Source organism: Rhinolophus sinicus, chromosome 13, assembly GCF_057876585.1.
Source record: "Rhinolophus sinicus isolate RSI-liver-muscle chromosome 13, RSI-T2T, whole genome shotgun sequence".
Classification (NCBI taxonomy): domain Eukaryota; kingdom Metazoa; phylum Chordata; class Mammalia; order Chiroptera; family Rhinolophidae; genus Rhinolophus; species Rhinolophus sinicus.
Genome location: NC_142513.1, coordinates 6158162 through 6176884, shown reverse-complemented (window position 1 = coordinate 6176884; position 18723 = coordinate 6158162). Strand labels below are relative to the sequence as shown.

General features: G+C 40.1%; 1 protein-coding gene across 2 annotated transcripts in view; it reads left to right on the top strand.

The window, feature by feature from the left end:
- DOK5 (docking protein 5) overlaps positions 1-18723 on the top strand; it is a 126521-nt gene that overhangs the window by 61552 nt on the left and 46246 nt on the right. The gene's annotated exons all lie outside the window — the stretch shown is intronic.

Genomic DNA, 18723 nt, shown 5'->3' with positions numbered 1-18723 from the left:
AGGTTTCTTCACTAAAAAAATAGTGATTGTGTATTAAAATACATGATTCAGGAGTGGAAAGTTAAGGTAGATACGAGGTATAATTACTAATGAAATTCACAAATTTGGCCCATCTTTCCCTCGACATGGCAATATGTTTTTCATGGTTTTTGGTATTGGGCAGTCCATGTATTTTCTCTTTTCATGAACATGTGTAAAAGCACATGGTTAACACTTCCTTTCCCCCAAGGCTCTGGCTATTCTCATAGTGGGAAAATACTACTCTTTTGACTATGGAGAAGAAAGAGGACAAGCGATGAATACTTTCTAAAACTCCCCAAATCCAGTTCATGGGCAAATGGTGTTGGCTCTGTGTTGAGTGCATCGAGATGCCCAATACACTGCACAACTTCTGTTGGTTCCGCTGTGGCCCTGGCCACTGGGCTACCTAATTCTCAGTCCTCTAGAGTCTACTCAAAACACCTATCTCACATCATGATACTCCAGCTCAAACCCTCAGCCAGGTCCTTATATTGGCCTACATACTCCCATGATTGGACTCCCTGTGGCCTGTTTAACCTCATCTGCTTACTCCCCCCTCCCCCCCACATTACTCTGCTGCAGGTACCCTGGGCTCATTTTCCCCAGGACATGTCAAGCACATTCCTACCTTTGAACTTGTTTTTCCCTTTCCTTGGAATGCTCTCCCCCTAAATATCCACATAGCTCAGGTCATTGCTTAAATCCTCCCCTGAGGCCATTTCTTGACCCCATTATTTAAAATGGAATCTTTGACACCCTCCCCACCCCCCAACTCCCTTTGTTTTTCTGTTTAGCATTTATCACTAAGTACATATTTACTTGGTTTCTTATAGTCTTCGCCACACAATCGCCATAAAATAAGGTCCACAAGGGCAGAGATTTTTTTTTCAGGGGGAGGCATGGTTCACTATTAGTTATCAGTGCCTAACACATAGTAGACACTTCTTACACTATTGATTGAAAAACAATACATATTATCAACAGAAGACATGGAATATATATAGATGTCTTTTGTATGTCATACTTTTATTTACTTACCAGAAGAAATATGTCCTTGAGACATCTGAAGCCAGGAAAAGGAATTTTGATTTGGAGGCACTGGGGGAGGGGGTGAAGATGGGCAGAGAAATGCAGGACTGGGAAGTTTTAGACTCCAAGGTAAAAACCAAAGTGAATTGAAAGGTTTCCCCCTTGAATGTAAAACAAGTGAGGGGACATTGAGGACACACTTGTCCCTTCCAGACTTCTACCTGCTGGCTTTGGTATTTAATATGCAAATCTTTAAGGAACGTGGTTAAGCCACATTCTCTTTCATCTCTAATAATCATTAACCAAAGTTCAAAGCATTAAAACGGGAGAATTGTCTACAGTAAGCCTCCAAGCCCTTGATGAGTTTCTGTAACTGATTCATTCCCCTTCCTCTTCTAGATCTGATACATTTAGTATTAATCTCCTGGGGGCATATAAAAAGCGAGACTCACTAGGAGATATGCACTTTTTATCTAAATGCTGTGTAATTTATGAATCTTGATAATAAAATAACTGAGGTTGTAAGTAGGACATCGTGACCAGATTTCAGAGTGTTTCGACTATAAATCCATTTCCAAAAGAAATGATGACCTGTTCATTATGCTTTTTGGTCAATACGGAGATGATGGGACATATGCAGACATGTATCTCCTGTGGGAAATCCGTAGCATTTATGAGAATACAGTGCTGCTTTCATTTAATTTTTAAAGATATTTTTAAAAGAAAAATGCCAGTTTTGCACAGCTAATTCTTTTTCGAGGTTTTAAAACCAGACACCAGCTGTAGAATTTTACAACTTGGTGCCTTCCTCACTGCAAATGGCGTGAAAGGTGCTCTCAGGCAAAACTTGGGAGATAAATATAGGAATAATGCACATACAGAACAATTCAGTTTTCAGGAAGCACTCCTCAAGGACCCACAGCTGTCAGAGACGGCTGTGAATTTGATTAACATTAACTGCAGCAATATTAAGACTCGAGTGACTTTATAGTTCCTCACCTTCTTGTTAAACATAAGTTCACTGTTTTCATTCAGGAAATCAAAGTTGCTCACACTCGCCAGGAGGGGTTGAGCATTTCTATGTGTAATTTTACTTTTTTGGAAATGAGTAACCATTGGGAGGAAATCTAAGAGGAAGAAGACTTCCTGTTGCTTGAGGCCTAGGTAAATGGGGGTGCAGAAGCACGTATGCTGGACCAGAAATTGGGAAACCAGCTTTCTAACCCTGGAGTTGCCACTATATGTGTCCTGCAAGTGGCTTAACTTCTGGGTAAAGGTGACCTCCAAGGCAAGTCATGTCTTCGCTTCTCCATCATCACACAGTGCCGAGTCCATAGGATTCAGTTCACCTTGGACCAGAAAGACGGCTCCATCAAATCCTCTAATAATAGCGTTTCCCAAAATATGCACTAGGGAGTGTGGGAAAGGAAAGTTCTGGGCAGACCAGGGTTCTGTGGTCAAGGAAGTTTGGGAACTGCAACCTTTGCTTCCTCATTCTTGAGATTCCTAACTCACTGTAGCTCATCGTAGCTTGGAGTCCTGTAGTTCAAAAACCTGAGTAACTTTAAGTCAGCGTTTCCAAAACTGACTGGGCCACGGAGCTGTCAATCATTTTTTTTTTTTTTAAATCACATATTCCATGGGTAACTAAATTTAATTCAGTTTTGTCTATGCTGCTTTTGTATGTTACCTTGTTCATGCAATGTGCACTTGCCCCACTGTTATTTCCACAGTGAGCAACTAGGATGGATTAATCATTCCTATTTCACTGAAATCATAGTCAACTTGTGTATCGTATGAATGAATGTGAATGTATTTGAAAAATGGGAGACTCTGTAACTGCAAGGAATGATTGCCATTATTATTTTTGTCATTCTGCCAAGCTCCTTTAGGCTTATTTGTTCTGTCATTCTATCCTTTCTTAGTGACTAGGTCACTCTTGCATCTCCCAAGCTCAGTAACAGATCTTGTTCTTGGTTTCTGCAAAGGTAGGATTCCAGGTTCCACATAGTGAGCTAATGTCCTAAAAATTATTTCTCTGGAATTTCTGCCAACTTATCTCGTGTGTGTGTGTGTGTGTGTGTGTGTGTGTGTGTGTGTGTATCATAACTTTTTCCTGTGAGGCACTCTTTTTTTATGTAGTTTCTCCCTCATCTAGAACATTTCCTCTTCTGGTGTGGCTGTCTACAATATGTCTTTTCAAAATCTTAAAATATGTCATAGTCTCTTCTTTCGGTACTTTCAGTACCCTGAAGTCGTCCTCTCCAAGAAACTGTCCACCAGGCCCTGTTCCAGAAGTTGCCCTCATGTATGCCAATGAGAACATGACTCTTCACATTTCCATGAATTAAATTATAGCTAATACTCAGATGTTTTTCCCAAATGCTAAACGCTCCATGCTTATATTTCTGAGGCAGAGGTGGGGTGGGGAGAAGGCGTGAATGGTAGTACCCAGACAAGATTTTTCTGATCTAAGTACTTTTACTAATAAGAAGATATATTAGTATGCACCAGTGTGCCAAAGGCTCCTGAAATACGTTCGAGACTGAATTAAGTCTTTTTCCTCCCCACGCTTGGTTCCGTTCTGGGGTTCTCTGTCGCAGTGCAGGGCACCAGCATCCATTCTCTTGTTCAGGTCAAGCAGCCAAGGTGTCCATTCTGCTCCCTCTTCCTTAGCCCCTCCCTTGACCAGTCCATCACCAGGTTTACACATGTTCTCCCTTCATGGATACCCTTCCTTCTCTGGTCTATGTGTCAGACATTTATCGATCCCTCAAAATCTCTGCTGTGTCTTCACCTTCCGTGTGATTCTTTCTGACTTAGCTAGAGTTAGTCCATTTGCTGGACCCCTTCTGCACAGATGCACTGGTCTTGCTGCAAGTAGTGATTTCGTTTCACGTCAGTGGCTGATTCTGTGTGATTGGTACTGACCCCTTAATAATACCCCTTCTTCCTTGGTGATGGACAGCTGATTTTTAGTTGGTCACAAGGCTACCTGTGTAGTGGATAGGTCATTGTGATTTTAATTTGCATTCCTTAATGGCTTATGATATTGAATATATTCATGCACTTATTTGCCATCTCTGTCTTTTGCTAAGAAATAGCTCCATGTATTTTACCCATTTTTTTAACTGGATTTTTTTTTTTCTTTAACTATTGAGTTTGGTGGGGGTTTTTTGTTGTTGTTTGTTTATTTTTTAATATAGTCAAGATAGTCGTCCTTTGTCAGATAATGTGGTTGCAAATATTTTCCTCCATTCCATAGCTTATCTTTTCATCCCCTTAACAGGGTTTTTTTTTTTTTTTGCAGAACAAAAGTTTTAATTGTGATGTGGTCCAGTGTTTGAATTTTTACTTTTATGGGTCATGCTTTTAGTGTCAAGTCTCAGAACTCTGCCTGGCCTTGGATCCTGAATATTTTCTCCTTGTTTTATTATTATTTTTTTAATTCTAAAAGTTTTATAGTTTTAAGTTTTACATTTAAGTCAGTTCATGATTCGTTTTGAATTTCCTTTTTGTATAAGGTGTGAGATGTGGGTTGAATTTCATTTTTTTCTTTTTTTACCTATGGGTGTCCAATACCATTTGTTGAACAAAGTTATTCTTTCCTGATTGAATTACTTTTGCACTTTTGTCAAAAATTATTTAGGTATAGAAGCATTGGTCCATTTCTAGATTCTCTATTCTTTTCCATTGAGCTATGTATATCTCTGCTAATACTATGCTCTCTTGGTGACTGTAGACAGAATCCTTAATATTAGGATGAATGATACCTTCCACTTTATTCTCTTTATTCTCAACTAAGGCTGTCTTAGTTATTCTTGTGCCTTTCCATAAAATTCTAAAATAAGCTTGTCTATGTCTACAGGAAACCTATGTTAGGATTTTGAAAAGAATTACATTAAACCTATAGATCAAATTGTTGGAGAACTGACATCTTTTCTCTGTTGAGTCTTTCAGTTCATGAACATGGTATGTCACTCCATTTATTTCAAATCCTCTTTGATTTCTTTTATCAGCATTTGTAATGTTTAACCTCCATCTCCTACATGTTTTGTTAAGGTTATACCTAATTATTTCATTTAATTTGGATTAAATTTAAAGCCCTTTTGAATTACGTACTTGCATAAGTCGTTTTTGGCCTATAGCCTAATAAAGCAGCCATCTAGTTTAAACAGTTTTTTTCTACCCCATAATTATTTGACTAATCATTTGAAATGATTAGTTTTCCTTGCATTTTGGAAGGAGCTTCAGTTTTTTAGAGGTTTCTGAAAATTTAATCTGTTTGCTCTGTCACTGGTTTATTTGTTTGACAAGATTATATTTTTAAGAAACACACCTGTAGCAAAACAAGAACAAGACAAAAACAAACTTTACTCACAAAGTTCATTGATTGCAAATACCTCTTTCTCCCCATTCACACTTATTTCTTCCACGAATCCCTTAAGAACATGTATGTCTAGGGCTTGGTCTATGTGATTTCACACTTGTGTGGATGTGGAAACACTTCATTATCCTCCAAGTACACACGAATGTTCTCTGTAAATGATGTCAAAAGAAAAAGGGTGGGTTTTCTCAAGTGAGTGAAAAATTAGTCAGTGGTTTTGAGTGCGAGTGAAATCATAGAATATTGTTTGCCAAGTGAGTTACTCGTCAGAGAATTGATGAAGGATGGAGATCACTTACCTCGCTTGAAATTATTTTGCAGATTTCTTCCTCTTTTTTCTTCACTCTTCTTAATTTTTAACTTATGAACATCGTATATGTTTCTCGTAGCCTATTTAAGCAATTCAGACGTATAAGAAGTAAAATGAAAGAAAATAATCCTGTCTTGGACCTTTGTCCTGGTCCTCAGAAAAAAATGCTAATAGATTAATGTGTACTTTTCAGACGCTTTTCTCTGTCTGTACAAATAGAGACATGTATATAGATCCTATTTTTAGAGCAAGGATGGAGTAATTAATTGCATATTGTACGTACTGTGTTTGAGGAGACCATAATTACAGATTTCCCCAGGACACTCTTGGTGAGTCTGTAGTTTTTGCATAACTTTTAGTAGCAATTGCTTTCATATTCAGAATATTATGGTTTATGAGATAAATTAAATGGTTACATTAATTATACCAGTCCCCTTTCCCCTCACATTTTGACTGTAATTCTGAGTCAATAATTAGTGGCTCATTAATTACACCTTATTAATTTAACAGTTCTAGAGTACTCTTTAATATTGACATACTGTAATCTGTTTAAAAATACCCAAATTGGTGGACAAAAAGGTCTCCTTTTTTTTTTTTTTTTTTTAAGGTTTCCATATTTTTGCTAACACAAATTTTATTATGGTGAGAAACGTGTGCATCTGTCTTGATGTGCTCATGTTAATCTTTTTGGAAGAAAAAGTCTTAGAAGTGAGATTGTCAGGTAATAACCCCCACCTTTCAAATGTTTGTAACTACTGCCAAACTGTGTTCAGATAGATTATACAAAATCACACCCCCACTGACAGCTTAGGAAAGAACCCTTCACCCCAGGTTCCATACTCTGTATAAGTTTCAGATGCAAACTTTTCAGTTTAAGCACTTTTTTTTTGGTGCGTGTGGCTTTTTATTTTTAAGGAAGACACAATGAATGGATTGTTTAAGTTATTTTCCATGTATAAATAAGGATCCAATTTTCAGGGAGACAGTTTAGATTTATAACTCAGACAGGCACTTGTCCAGTTTATTTTAAGTGACCACGGGCATGTAGATATTTTTGGAAAGAATGAAACCATCTCTATGGGGGTTGGGATATAACCGTCTAGACTGGTTCTTTCTTAAGACATCTTTCATAAAATGTTTGCTTAACCTGCTGTGTTCAGGGTCCTGAAGGGACGCTTGTGGAGAGAAATGTTTTGTGCTGACAGTGTTTGATTAGAACTGAGCGTGTCTCTTATGTGCCTGACCCTGCTTTACTGGCACTGTGTCTTCAAACCGTTGGTGCTTTTCTTAGGAAACAGTATGAAAAAGTGGACAAGTTTGGAATGTGTTATAAGAAGTCTTGGCAATTTTTAATAGAAATGTTTATTAGTATATTTAGGATATTCTGAAATTTCAACACACAATAACAATAATGTACAAACAAGTGTTACCACAAAAACAATGGTAATAAGAATAGTGTAATTGATTATTTCATTAACACTTGAGAAAACAGGATGGACCCCAAAGTGAATTGCTTTCATATTACTTTTATTTTCAAAGACACCTATAAAAGTTAAAGGGGCTTATGCCTCTTCATTTTCAGTAGGGTAATGGCTTTAATTTTTTTTTTTTTTTTTTTTTTAAGAATACTGCAATTTGAAGCTTCTGCAGAGCTTTGCGATTTGCATATACAAAGTGAATTGCTCACTTAATTCATTCAGTCCCACAGGGGGAAAAATAATTAGGATACAGCCTACAAAAGCAAGGCAGCAAATTGCCTTTTAGGTAGCTGTCTCGTTTTCACTCTGTAAACATAAATAAATCATCATTTGCACATTACTAGCAGCAAAAGAAATGGAAACATTGGAAATCAAATCCTTGTTTTCCTAAATGGATTCTGACGTTGCACTACACCAGAACATAGTTAAAATCCTCACGCCATGCCTCCTAATTGCGTCATTTTGACAGGACTATACCAGTTCCTCAAGGGAATGTACGTTTAAAAATCCGATTGTATTCATCTTCTCTTGAAACACCAGAAGAAATTTCAACAGTCTTCCCATCTACAAAATAATCCATTTGGAAAATTGAGTGGTGTAGTTTGTAATTGTTTTCCAAGTTGTTAATGCAAAACTCTATAGGTAACAAATTAAACTTTTAAGGTATGGCCACTTTGTTAATCTCTGGCCATTAAACATTTATTTCAGTGAATACTATCACTTACGATGAATAAGGCATCTGGAATATGGCTTTAAAAGCCAAAATAATTTGGCAGTCCTTATTTGGGAATTCCTAATTGGAGAGCATACTTAAAGATTTATCAGGAGTTTAGGAGAGTGTTGAATGTTTTTTTTTCCTTTGATGGAGTCATAATACTTGGTGTTGTTGACAATTAGAAAACTAGAAAGCAGGAACTGCATAGTAATGAAGTAACTCTTAAGTTCCTCCCTGTCTTTTCACTCCTCCCATTCTAACCTAAATTTAAGTCCTAATCCGCTTATTGCCTGGTTGTCTCCTTGCCCCTCTAAACCCCATCTCCCCCCTCAGGTCACGCTCACCTCCTTCCCACAGTTAACACCACCATGTATGGCCAAGCCTGCTGCTCGCTGCTCAAGCCAGGGGGCGCCATTCTCATCCATGCCACGGAAATGGCACACTGTAGTTGCAGGAAGCATCCGCCTTCTTCGTTCTCTACTTTTACTGTAACACGGTTTCTCAGCCTAAGCACTGCTTTGGTTGTGGGGGGCTATCCTGTGCATTGTGGGATGTTTAGCCGTATTTCTGGCCTCCACCCACTAGATGCCAGTAGTACCCTCCCGGTTTGGACAACCGACAATGCCTCTAGACATTGCTCAATGTTTTCCCAATGGGGAGGAGAAGAGTACGGAAACCTGTCCCAGATTGCGAACCCCTGGCCTACAAAATAATTTTCCCACTACACAGCTCTGACCCTTCCATTCATCTGCTTAGAATCTTTTAATACACGCTTTTCAGACTTCCTGATTCACACCAGCCCTTTATTAGGAGCTAAGCCCTGGTCCAGCTGCTCCAGCTTCATGCTTTCTGGTTTCCCCTGCCGCCCTCCTCACCATCAGTCTACCCCGTGTTTCTATCATACCAAATGGTGGTTTCATGAATGTACATATGTAGTTTCTTTTGCCTACAAATTCGTTCTTCCTTTCTTTGTCTCGTAAACCTTTGCTCATCCGTCATGATCCCCTTTAGGAAAAACAAGGCCTCACTCGAGAATGATGGCCTCTCCGATCCTTTGCTGTGTATCATTTGGTGGCATTTGGTGGGTTAGTAAAGAGCAGTCAGGCTATCTGTGTTTGGATCCAGGCTCACCTGTTTGCCAGGTGTGTGAACAAATGAACCCCTGGAGGCCTCAGCACTCTTACATTGGACAATGGGAATAGAATGGAGCCAGATAGTTAAAAATGTGAAAAAAAATTAAATAACACAATTGATATGGAGAGTATGGAACCCAATATCTGGTACCTGATGAAGAGTCCACCTGCCAGGAGTCAAATCCTGCCTCTGCCTCCATTTGGAAATGGTCCACCCCTGGGCATTTTAATGACTTGCCTGCAGTCAATCTCCTTGTCATTACAATGGAGGTGATAATGTTTGTGGCAGGAGGTAGAATTTCCACTTAGCATGTGCTTATTGGGAATGTGCCTTCATGGCTCCAGAGATATAGCAGAGACCAAAGCAGGTGATTCCCGGTCCCATCCCTGCTCTAACGGGGAGGAGACAGACAGAAAGGAAATATGTAAGTAAAGTATATAGTGTGTTGGTGTGACTGATAAATGCCAAGGAGGAAATTAAAGCAGGGAAAAGGGGAAGGGAGTACAGAATGGGAGTATTGCAATTTTAAACAATCAGCAACAGTGTCACAGAGGAGGGATTATGTGCATAGCTAAGGACAGGGCCGTCTAGAGGGAGAGTGTTTCTGGGCAAAATAGAGCAAGCTCCGTGTTCTTGTTTGGTCGCACCAAAGAGACCTCATACATGAGATGGACTTCGGTTGGGCTTTGAAGATAAGGAAGAAAATAAGTTGTACACTGCCTTTCTTTCAGTAGAGTTGTGTCTGCTCAATGTAATGACCTCCAGTATCACAATAGGCTGTATGTGCAGAGAGGTGTATAGGAACACTCTGGAAGTTCCAAAGAACTGTCCACTACATAAACTATCCACTGTCCTCTGTGGAGACGTCAGTGTGTAGCTTGTTTTCTTCTCGTTACGGAAAGAAATCCATTTCCCTTAAAGGAACTCAGGATGTGTGGGAGGAAAACACACAGTTGGACTATATCTTGAGAAAAGTGAATCAAAGTTTGTTAGAACTGATTTTTGGGCAGTGCCATCCAACATCACTGTGCTTTTTGGAGCCAAAAAGCACACCCCCAGCAAGGTAGCCTCCTGGCATTTCCGCATTGGTACAGGAAGGTCGCCCTCATCATCTGCCTCGAGTCCCTGTTGAAGGAAGGATGCCTTCTGCAAGGGGAGGATTTGAGGCCCCCATAAGACACCATGCAGGTGCCATCACCCTTCTCAACAGGCTCTACAGGTGTAACCTAAGTGGAGCCCTGAAGTCACCAGTGCGTGGTTTTCTTCAGATCCTAAATAACTACAATTAGAACTTGGAGTTGTGATAACAGCTCGCTGGCTGGCCCTGCTGAAATGCCCATGAAGAGACTGATGAAGGTGTCAAGTCACAAATGGCACGGTTCCCTTCTCGAGTAAACTGCCCGATTGTGTACGACAGCTCACTAATTGACGAGTCTAAGCTAAACACTGAGAATAAGGACGCCCAAATGTATAAGGAGTGTATGGTGGGCGCTTGTGTCGGCTACACGTACAGAGTGAATTCTCGGTAGTCGAACTTCCTCACCTGATTAAATGCAGTCGTTGTACATTTTGAACTAATAAATGAATAAGAATGGTAATATCATGATCTGTGTTTCCAGATGACTTTAATAAAAAGTAATTTAGGGATGGGAATAGTAAAAGCAAACTCTGTCAATATTTATCTTGACTCTGGTAATCATAGATATATATATGAGCTTAGGTTGACAAACCAGTTGGATTAAAAAGAATAGTATTTTGATGCTCATAAAGAGTCCTCAGTGGATGCTAAGACAATTCCCTGGAAAGTAGTTGGGGAACAGGACATTCACATGATGCCCAGGTATCACCCAACTGTAAATACAAATAGAACACTTGCTGTTTTACTATAGAGAGAAGTGGCGGCTGCCTCCAAGTGATCAGACTGAACCTCATCAATGGAGGGATTTTCTGACATTATGTGCCTTCTGCTAAGATGCAGCGTGAAGCCCACAACATTTTTACAAAGTGTTGTGAAAGAGATGTTATCTGAATCTTATCAAGCCTTTAGACCTGACTTCCATTTCAGAAGAAGTACAGGGGACAGAAAACCAAGGACACCATGGGAAAACAAACACATCTAGAACATGGAACATTTTACGAGAAAACAGACATGATCTTTTCAAAATTATAGTCTCATTTACATAATGTGGGGTATGTTCTGAATGAAAAGAGCCTCAGGTATAAGGAGAAATACAGGGCATGCACCTTCATTGGATCCTGGATTGGGTGATGGGAGAGAGGGTGTGGGCACAGCTCTGAAAGACATTTTGGGGATCTTTAGGGACCTTTGAATATGGGATAGAAATTTGATGCTACAAGGAGTTCTTGCCTATTTTTGTAGTTGTGAAAATACCATTAAGGTGATGTGGGAGACCCTTGCTATTTATAAGAAATATTTGCTAACGTTGTAGGGATGATGTGTGTCTATGCCTGACATTTTCTTTCAAATAATTCAATCAAAGCCAAGTGCGTACGCACGTGGACATACCTGGACACCCACACAAGCACTCATACACTGGGGGTGCCAAAAAATTAAAAAAGAAAAAAATGTATACACATGACTTGTATTCATCTTTTGTTATAGATCGTATACTGAGTATTACAATTTAAATACAAGTTTTTCCATTCTTAAAATATGTATACATTTTTGGCACCCTCTGTATTTATATGCATAGAGAGATAAGGCCAATGAAATAAAGGGGACAAAATGTTAATAATTGTCGATTCGAGGTGCTTGATGTACTTTGTACGGTCATTCCTCAGGGGATTCCTTCCAACCCCCCCACCCACCCACATGCCAAAATCCATGTAAGTCCCTTACGTAAAATGATGTAGTAGGGTATTACACTTTCAGCTTTTCTGTGGTTGAAAATCTTCAAAATAAAATTTCAGAAAAGAAAATGATGAACACAGAATTCCTGGAGCAAAAGGCAGAAGGCAGAAAAAAACAAAACAAACAAACGAAAAAAAAACACCTAACTTTTTTTTTTAAATGATGCATAAAGGAATTAGGAAAGATAAGAGAACTGAAGTAATTCCCAAATGTGAAGCATAAGAATTAATTTAGATTGATTTAACACCTGTATCAAAAGACAGTGGCTTAGATTGGATAATGTAGTAGTCCAACTGTCTGTTTCTTAACATCAAATAATATGTTTCTACAAGAGATATAAATGAAAGCAAATAAAAAATTAAAAAACAAAGTGGTCGCCTACACAACAGACTACTACACCGAACCCAAAACTTCTTATATATGCTACAGTGTGGGTGAATCTCAGACTTGGTACTGGGTGAAAGAATTGACACAGAAAAATACATGCAATATGATTCTATTTATACAAAGGTTTTTTTGTTTGTTTGTTTGTTTGTTTTTTAAGTGTTTTTCCCGGACCCATCAGCTCCAAGTCAAGTAGTTGTTTCAATCTAGTTGTGGAGGGCGCAGCTCACAGTGGCCCATGTGGGGATCCACCTGGCAACCTTGTTGTTAAGAGCACCGCGCTCTAACCAACTGAGCTAACTGGCTGTCCCTATACAAAGGTTATTAAAAGAACTAACCACTGGTGATGAATGTCAGAGTAGTGGTTCTATGTGTGGGCCTTACTGACCCAGTAATGGTGGTATTGACAGAAATTTCTTATTTGGATGGTGGCTACATAGGCATGTACACAGGTAAAGATTCACTGGACTGTAGTCTTGAGATTTCTGTCCTTTCCTGTATGTTCTTGATCCTGAGTACCTGATATTTAGGTTCCTGTGCTCGGTGTCCCAAGAATTTCACTACAGCAGCAGCCTGGGATGGAAACCAGGTGCCGTAGTATGTACCCACCTCAGCAAATGGTTTTTGAAAAGATGAGTTTTTCTTCAGCATTTTTTTTTAAGGATACAAATATTTTTAAAGTTTTTTTTTTTTTTTTAAGATTTTATTGGGGAAGGGGAACAGGACTTTATTGGGGAACAGTGTGTACTTCCAGGACTTTTTCCCAAGTCAAGTTGTTGTCCTTTCAGTCTTAGTTGTGGAGGGCGCAGCTCAGCTCCAGGTCCAGTTGCCGTTGCTAGTTGCAGGGGGCACAGCCCACTATCCCTTGCGGGGGACAAACCGGCAACCTTGTGGTTGAGAGCCCACTGGCCCATGTGGGAATCGAACCGGCAGCCTTCGGAGTTAGGAGCATGGAGCTCCAACCGCCTGAGCCACGGGGTCGGCCCTCTTCAGCATTTTAAGGTCCAAGTAGAAATGATGATTTTAGTTCAGATTGCCTTCTTTTGATTTGACAGATACTTTATTTTTATTTAGGCATTAAGATTGGCATTCCTTATTTTTCCCGTCTCCCAGATATAGTTTTTTATGTGTTTGTCTCCAAAACTCTTGTCATCTTTAGTTTTACTTGTCTGTTCATCTGTTCAGCCAGTCATGTATTCATTGATTTATTTTTGATATTTTTTAAGGAGGACATGTGATGGAGAGTAGTATTAGGGCAAACATACATATATAAAAGCCAGAAGTTCTTGTGCTGAGTGTGGCCCCACCCTCCATTCCATCTGTGAAATCAAAATTAAGTTTCTTCTCTGCTTCTCACTATTCATTCTTGTAATGGGTTTAATAATATACCAAGGATGCTTGGTACCTGAGAATTTAGTATCACATTGTAACTATTCAGCATTCTGTGGTTCACTGAAGTGGGTGGGCTTCCTTCTGGAGAAGTGGATTTATACCTGTTACCATTAAGACAAGTGGGGTGGGATTCATTTCCTCCTGTAATTAGTCTAGCTCAGGGGTGTACCAACTGCGGCCCGCAATCCATTTTTAATTGGCCCGCAGCAAATTCCAAAAATATATTTAATTTACTTAAATAAACCAGGTGAGGCAATACGTACTTCACCTCAAGTGAGTGGCCCGGCTGTTTGTATATTTTACTGCATATGGCCCTTGGTGAAAAATGTTGAAAAAAGTTTGGACACCCCTGGTCTAGCTTTACTTCAATATAATGAAACACTGTGTGAGACTTCCTTTGAAAAAAATTAAAAAACAAAAACAAACGATTCAACTACTACAATAAAACTGACGACCAATATCCCAGTGTGTTATGTATTTGACTAGGAAATCTGGTCTCTTTTGTACTAGAAGCAATATTGTCATGCAGGGTGTTATGCAGGGTCTCAGCTCCCGCTCCCCACATAAGAACGCAGGACACGGTGAGGCCAAAAAGGAACACCCACGGAGCCATAGGTAGGGAAGTCATACAACAATAGTCTCGCTGGCGGCTGGGTTAGAGACACAGGAAGCAGGAGCCACACTATCTGCAACCTGCCGTCCACTTCTCTCTGCCAACTAACCAACCCCACTTGCTAGCTGCAATCCGCCGTGCTAACTGCAATTCGCTCTTGTTAGCTCAGCCACCATCTTCTTGCTAGCCCCCACTTTCTGCTAGTGTAGCCACAGCAGTTATATTAGTGGCCAGTGGCTCACTGGTTACAGCTGACGGTCAACTAGCCACAGCTGACGGCCAACTAGCCACAGCTGACGGCCAACTAGCCACAGCTGACGGCCAACTAGCCACAGCTGATGGACATCCAATCACAGCTGATGGCCATTTCCTACCTCAGTGAGCACCTTTCCATGTGAAGCCGAGAGTCTGGAAACTGTGCTTATGGCTCTGTCCCCACACTTGTTATACAGCAGGATTTGGGAGAAAAACTCTATGAAAATTCTTGGCCAAAAGGAAATCAAACAGTGGGTGTATTAACCAGCTTCTGCTGTAGCAGCAATTCCACAATCTCAGGAGCTTATAGCAACACATTGATCTCCTGCCTTTGTTACATGAGGGACCTGGGTTGGACGTGAGTGTATTGAGCACAGCTGGATTAGTTTGACTCAGATGAGATCCATCTGTCTGTGCATTCAGAGATCTAAGAAGAAAGAGGGGACTGTTGTTCTAGATACAAAGCTGAAGGAGAGAGTAACTGCCCTACTTATCCATGCACTGAAGTCATCTTTGTGGGCACAGCAGATCAGCTCCCATTCCACTGGCTAAAGCAAGTTGCATGACCAAGTTCAAACTCATCAGGAAAGAGTCACGGGGCTGGGAGGCAATGGATGATGCTGAACAAATAATTCAATCTAGAATAGGAAAGGTAGTTTGCTATGAGGTGCGGAATTTGCCTTTGGTTTGATTTCAAATAACGCCGAATCCTAGCAGGAGAATCATTTTTGCCACACCTGATCTTTCCCTAATCTTTTCCAACCTCCATGCTCAAAAACATACGTTATGCATCACAGAATCTCTTATTTAATGGTCATTATCATTTACCAGTGGAATTTTCAAGGAGCCACTATCTTCCAGGAGTTTTGAATGAATCCAAAGATTGAATTGGCCCCAGGATGTACGAAGTCAGATTAAACCTGACGCTAACCTGGCCTTTGGAAAGTAAACACCCAATTTCTAGAGAAAATGAAGCATTTCAAAGGTCCTCATATTGACATTTTCAGAAAGCCACACACATTTCTGGCCTTTGATAGTGTAGCTGGATTCAGTAGGCGTAAATATATCTCAAAAAAGCAAAAGGAAGGTAAGAAACTGAGGGATCACAGATTAATTTGAAAGAGTAACCAGCCGCCTAGAAAATAAACAGAAGTTATTTTGCTTATCTAACCTGGTCTGCTATTGTTTTAGCATGGAGATTATATACAAGGGTAGGTAAAAATATTGAAATGCTTTATATACCATTTTTAATCACAAAAGAACTGTTTCTCTTCTGCTAACTACCAGAACTGTTCTGTTAGTACTTAAAGTTTGTAACTGGATCTCACTTAAGACCTCTCTTGCAACTGTTCCTTTATCTCTTACGTCATAATTCTCACACATATTTTAGATTTTGGTTTGAAATGCTTTACTGTCTTTCTTAGGAAATGCATTTGTGAAATGGGCAAGAAAGGCGAAAGGAAAACCAGTGGTCCTATGCAGATGGGTGAGCTTTGGGGTGTCAAGTGGGAACCAAATCTTGACTAAGTTTCTATGGAAATCTACGGTCATGCTTCGGCCAACCAAATGAGAGAGGTTCTGGATGACTGTATGACCTTCACAGCCATTGGTTGTCAGCTGGATTGGTTTTCTTGCACATTTAATTGAAAATTTTGATGAACGAAGGAATGCATGCAAGGGAGATTCTTGGAGAGGGAATATGGTTCTACTATAGTTGTGTTTAAGTAGTTCTTTCCTTGAGGCTGTTTCACCTTGAAGACATTTTTATGTTTCATTTCTGAATCCATTATATATACAAAAACATCATAATACATGTAGGTTATGGTGTGTCCATTCTCTTGCACTGTGAGAAAAACACAGTCTATAAATATAGAGGCTCAGGAGGGAGCTTTCCTAAAGAGTTCTGAGCTTGGCAAAAAATAACTTCTAGCTGATCTGGACATAAGGAAAAGACAAGAAATTACAACAGGAGGTGAACTGAAAGAGTCATTGCATGCGTATGGTCCTGAATGCTCATCCTTTTGAGGTAGGACCCCAAACAGTCACTTTTGATGGTCCCATACACTTACGTAGCCCCCACTTCAAACAACACTCTTGTTAAATGAGAATCTGAGACCGTCTCAAAATTTGTGTTTGCGTCAAAAGTGATTCTTTCGGGGCAAATTATTTCTTTGCAAAAGGAATATTTAAAAATATGTCTTGTTTTGCCATTTACAACATGGAGTGATGGTGGAAATAAATATATCTTGTAAACGTTTCATGTGACTTGTACATATATCTGCAACTGTTAGTTCTGTAGTTATTACCGCAGCATGTATTTTGAGGAACACGCATGGATTAGCATGGATTGCAGTTCTGAAAGTAAGGAGTGTGTGTGGGGGTGGGGGTTCGTAGGTATGTGCACACAGGTGCTCACTGAGGTACAGGTCTGAGTTGGGGGCAGAAACTGTTGCTTTAGACACTGATGACCATCCTTGGACATCTAAAACCTAACCTTGCTTTTCTGTGAATGCTCGGTCACCTCCCCTGAACGGGGGTGTCAGATTGTTATTCCCTAAACTAATTTCCAAAATGGGTAATTGTGTTCTGACTCATGCAATTCTCCCTACATTTCCTGACTTTTCAGGTGACTTATTCCTTCCCCTTTGCCCTTAATGGATGTGTAATGAAATGACATATTTCAGAGTCATTGCTGTGTTTCAGACTGGGGTAGACTACTCTTATATAATGTCTCAGTAAAGGGTCAGAATAAAGCCTGGGGCACTCAGGCCCTACTTGTACCCCACCCCACTCCCCCCACCCCACATTAGCATTTCATTCGGGAGGGGGGGAAGATCGCAGGATTCATTGTTTGCCTCTTTCAAAACTTGGTTCTGCCCGATTTGAGCTGTGAGCTTGGGCCCATGACTTTGACCTTTCTTAGCCTCAGTTTCTTCATCTGGAAAATATTGATAATAATACCTGTCGCATTTGGTTTTTATGAAGATCAAATGAGACACAAGGTATAAGAATAGTCTAAGCACAGTGTGAGGTGTGGTGCAGGTTCGCTAAAGGTTGACTCTCAAATGATTGTTGTTCATTGATTCAGTCTATAAGTAAGTCATTAATAGGTGACTCATGTCTAGCTGGGAGGGAGCTGGAGAGATAAATGGATTAATTATAACAACAAATGATAGAATAAAGCTTCATGCAGCATATACAGGAGCACAAAGAAGGGAAAAATCAATTTACACTAATGTCAGGGCAAGTTTCCCGTAGAAAGTGGACCTTAAATGAAAAGGGGCATTTTCCTGGAGAAAAGAGGCAGGAGAGAAAGGCATTCAGCTTGGAGAAGCACCATGCTGGTAAATTCGTGGGTGAGTTTGTTCTTTTGTTCGTCCAGTCTGCATATATTTATTGAGTGCCCATTTTGTGGCAGGCTCAGTGTTAGGTTCAGGGCATACAGTGGTGAGTAAAAAATAAGCTGTACCACCTTATGGAACTTTCACCCTAGAGGCAAGACAGACACAAAGCATAACTCATACAGCCATCAGAGGGCTGTGAGGGCAAGGATGTCCTCCGGTGGTAGAGCCTTGAGACTGATTAGATTGGGGGATGGGACTGAAGTAAGGAGAGAGTGGGGAAAGCTCTGTGCCAGGAGAATTATGGCCTCTGGGAACTGAATAAAGGCCAGTGTGTCTGGGACATAGGACACGTGGTAAAGGTATCAGAGCGGAGGCTGGTGAGATAGCTATGGGGAAGGCCACAGGAGGCCTTGATGGTCATTCCAAGGATTTGGGCTTTTGTCCCAAGTCCAATGGGACGTCATTGAAGTGTTGTGTTTTATGCACAGAAATGCTGAAATCAGACATGTGATTTGAAAAGATGGTCTGGATATTGTGTTTATCGTGAATTAATGGAGTTAAGATGGAAGTGGAACGACCAATGAGTAGTTACGGCAAGATTATAGTGGCTTCTATTGGGTAGTGGCACAAAAATATATAAAATGTAAACAGCTCCATCTGGTAAACCCTAATGGACTTGGTGTAATTGGAGTATAAGATAGTGTGAAACCACTAAAGAGATTGGTTTGGTTGGCCAATGGGAAATACTGGTGTTTTAGTCCATTTGGGCTGTTAATACAAAAATACCGT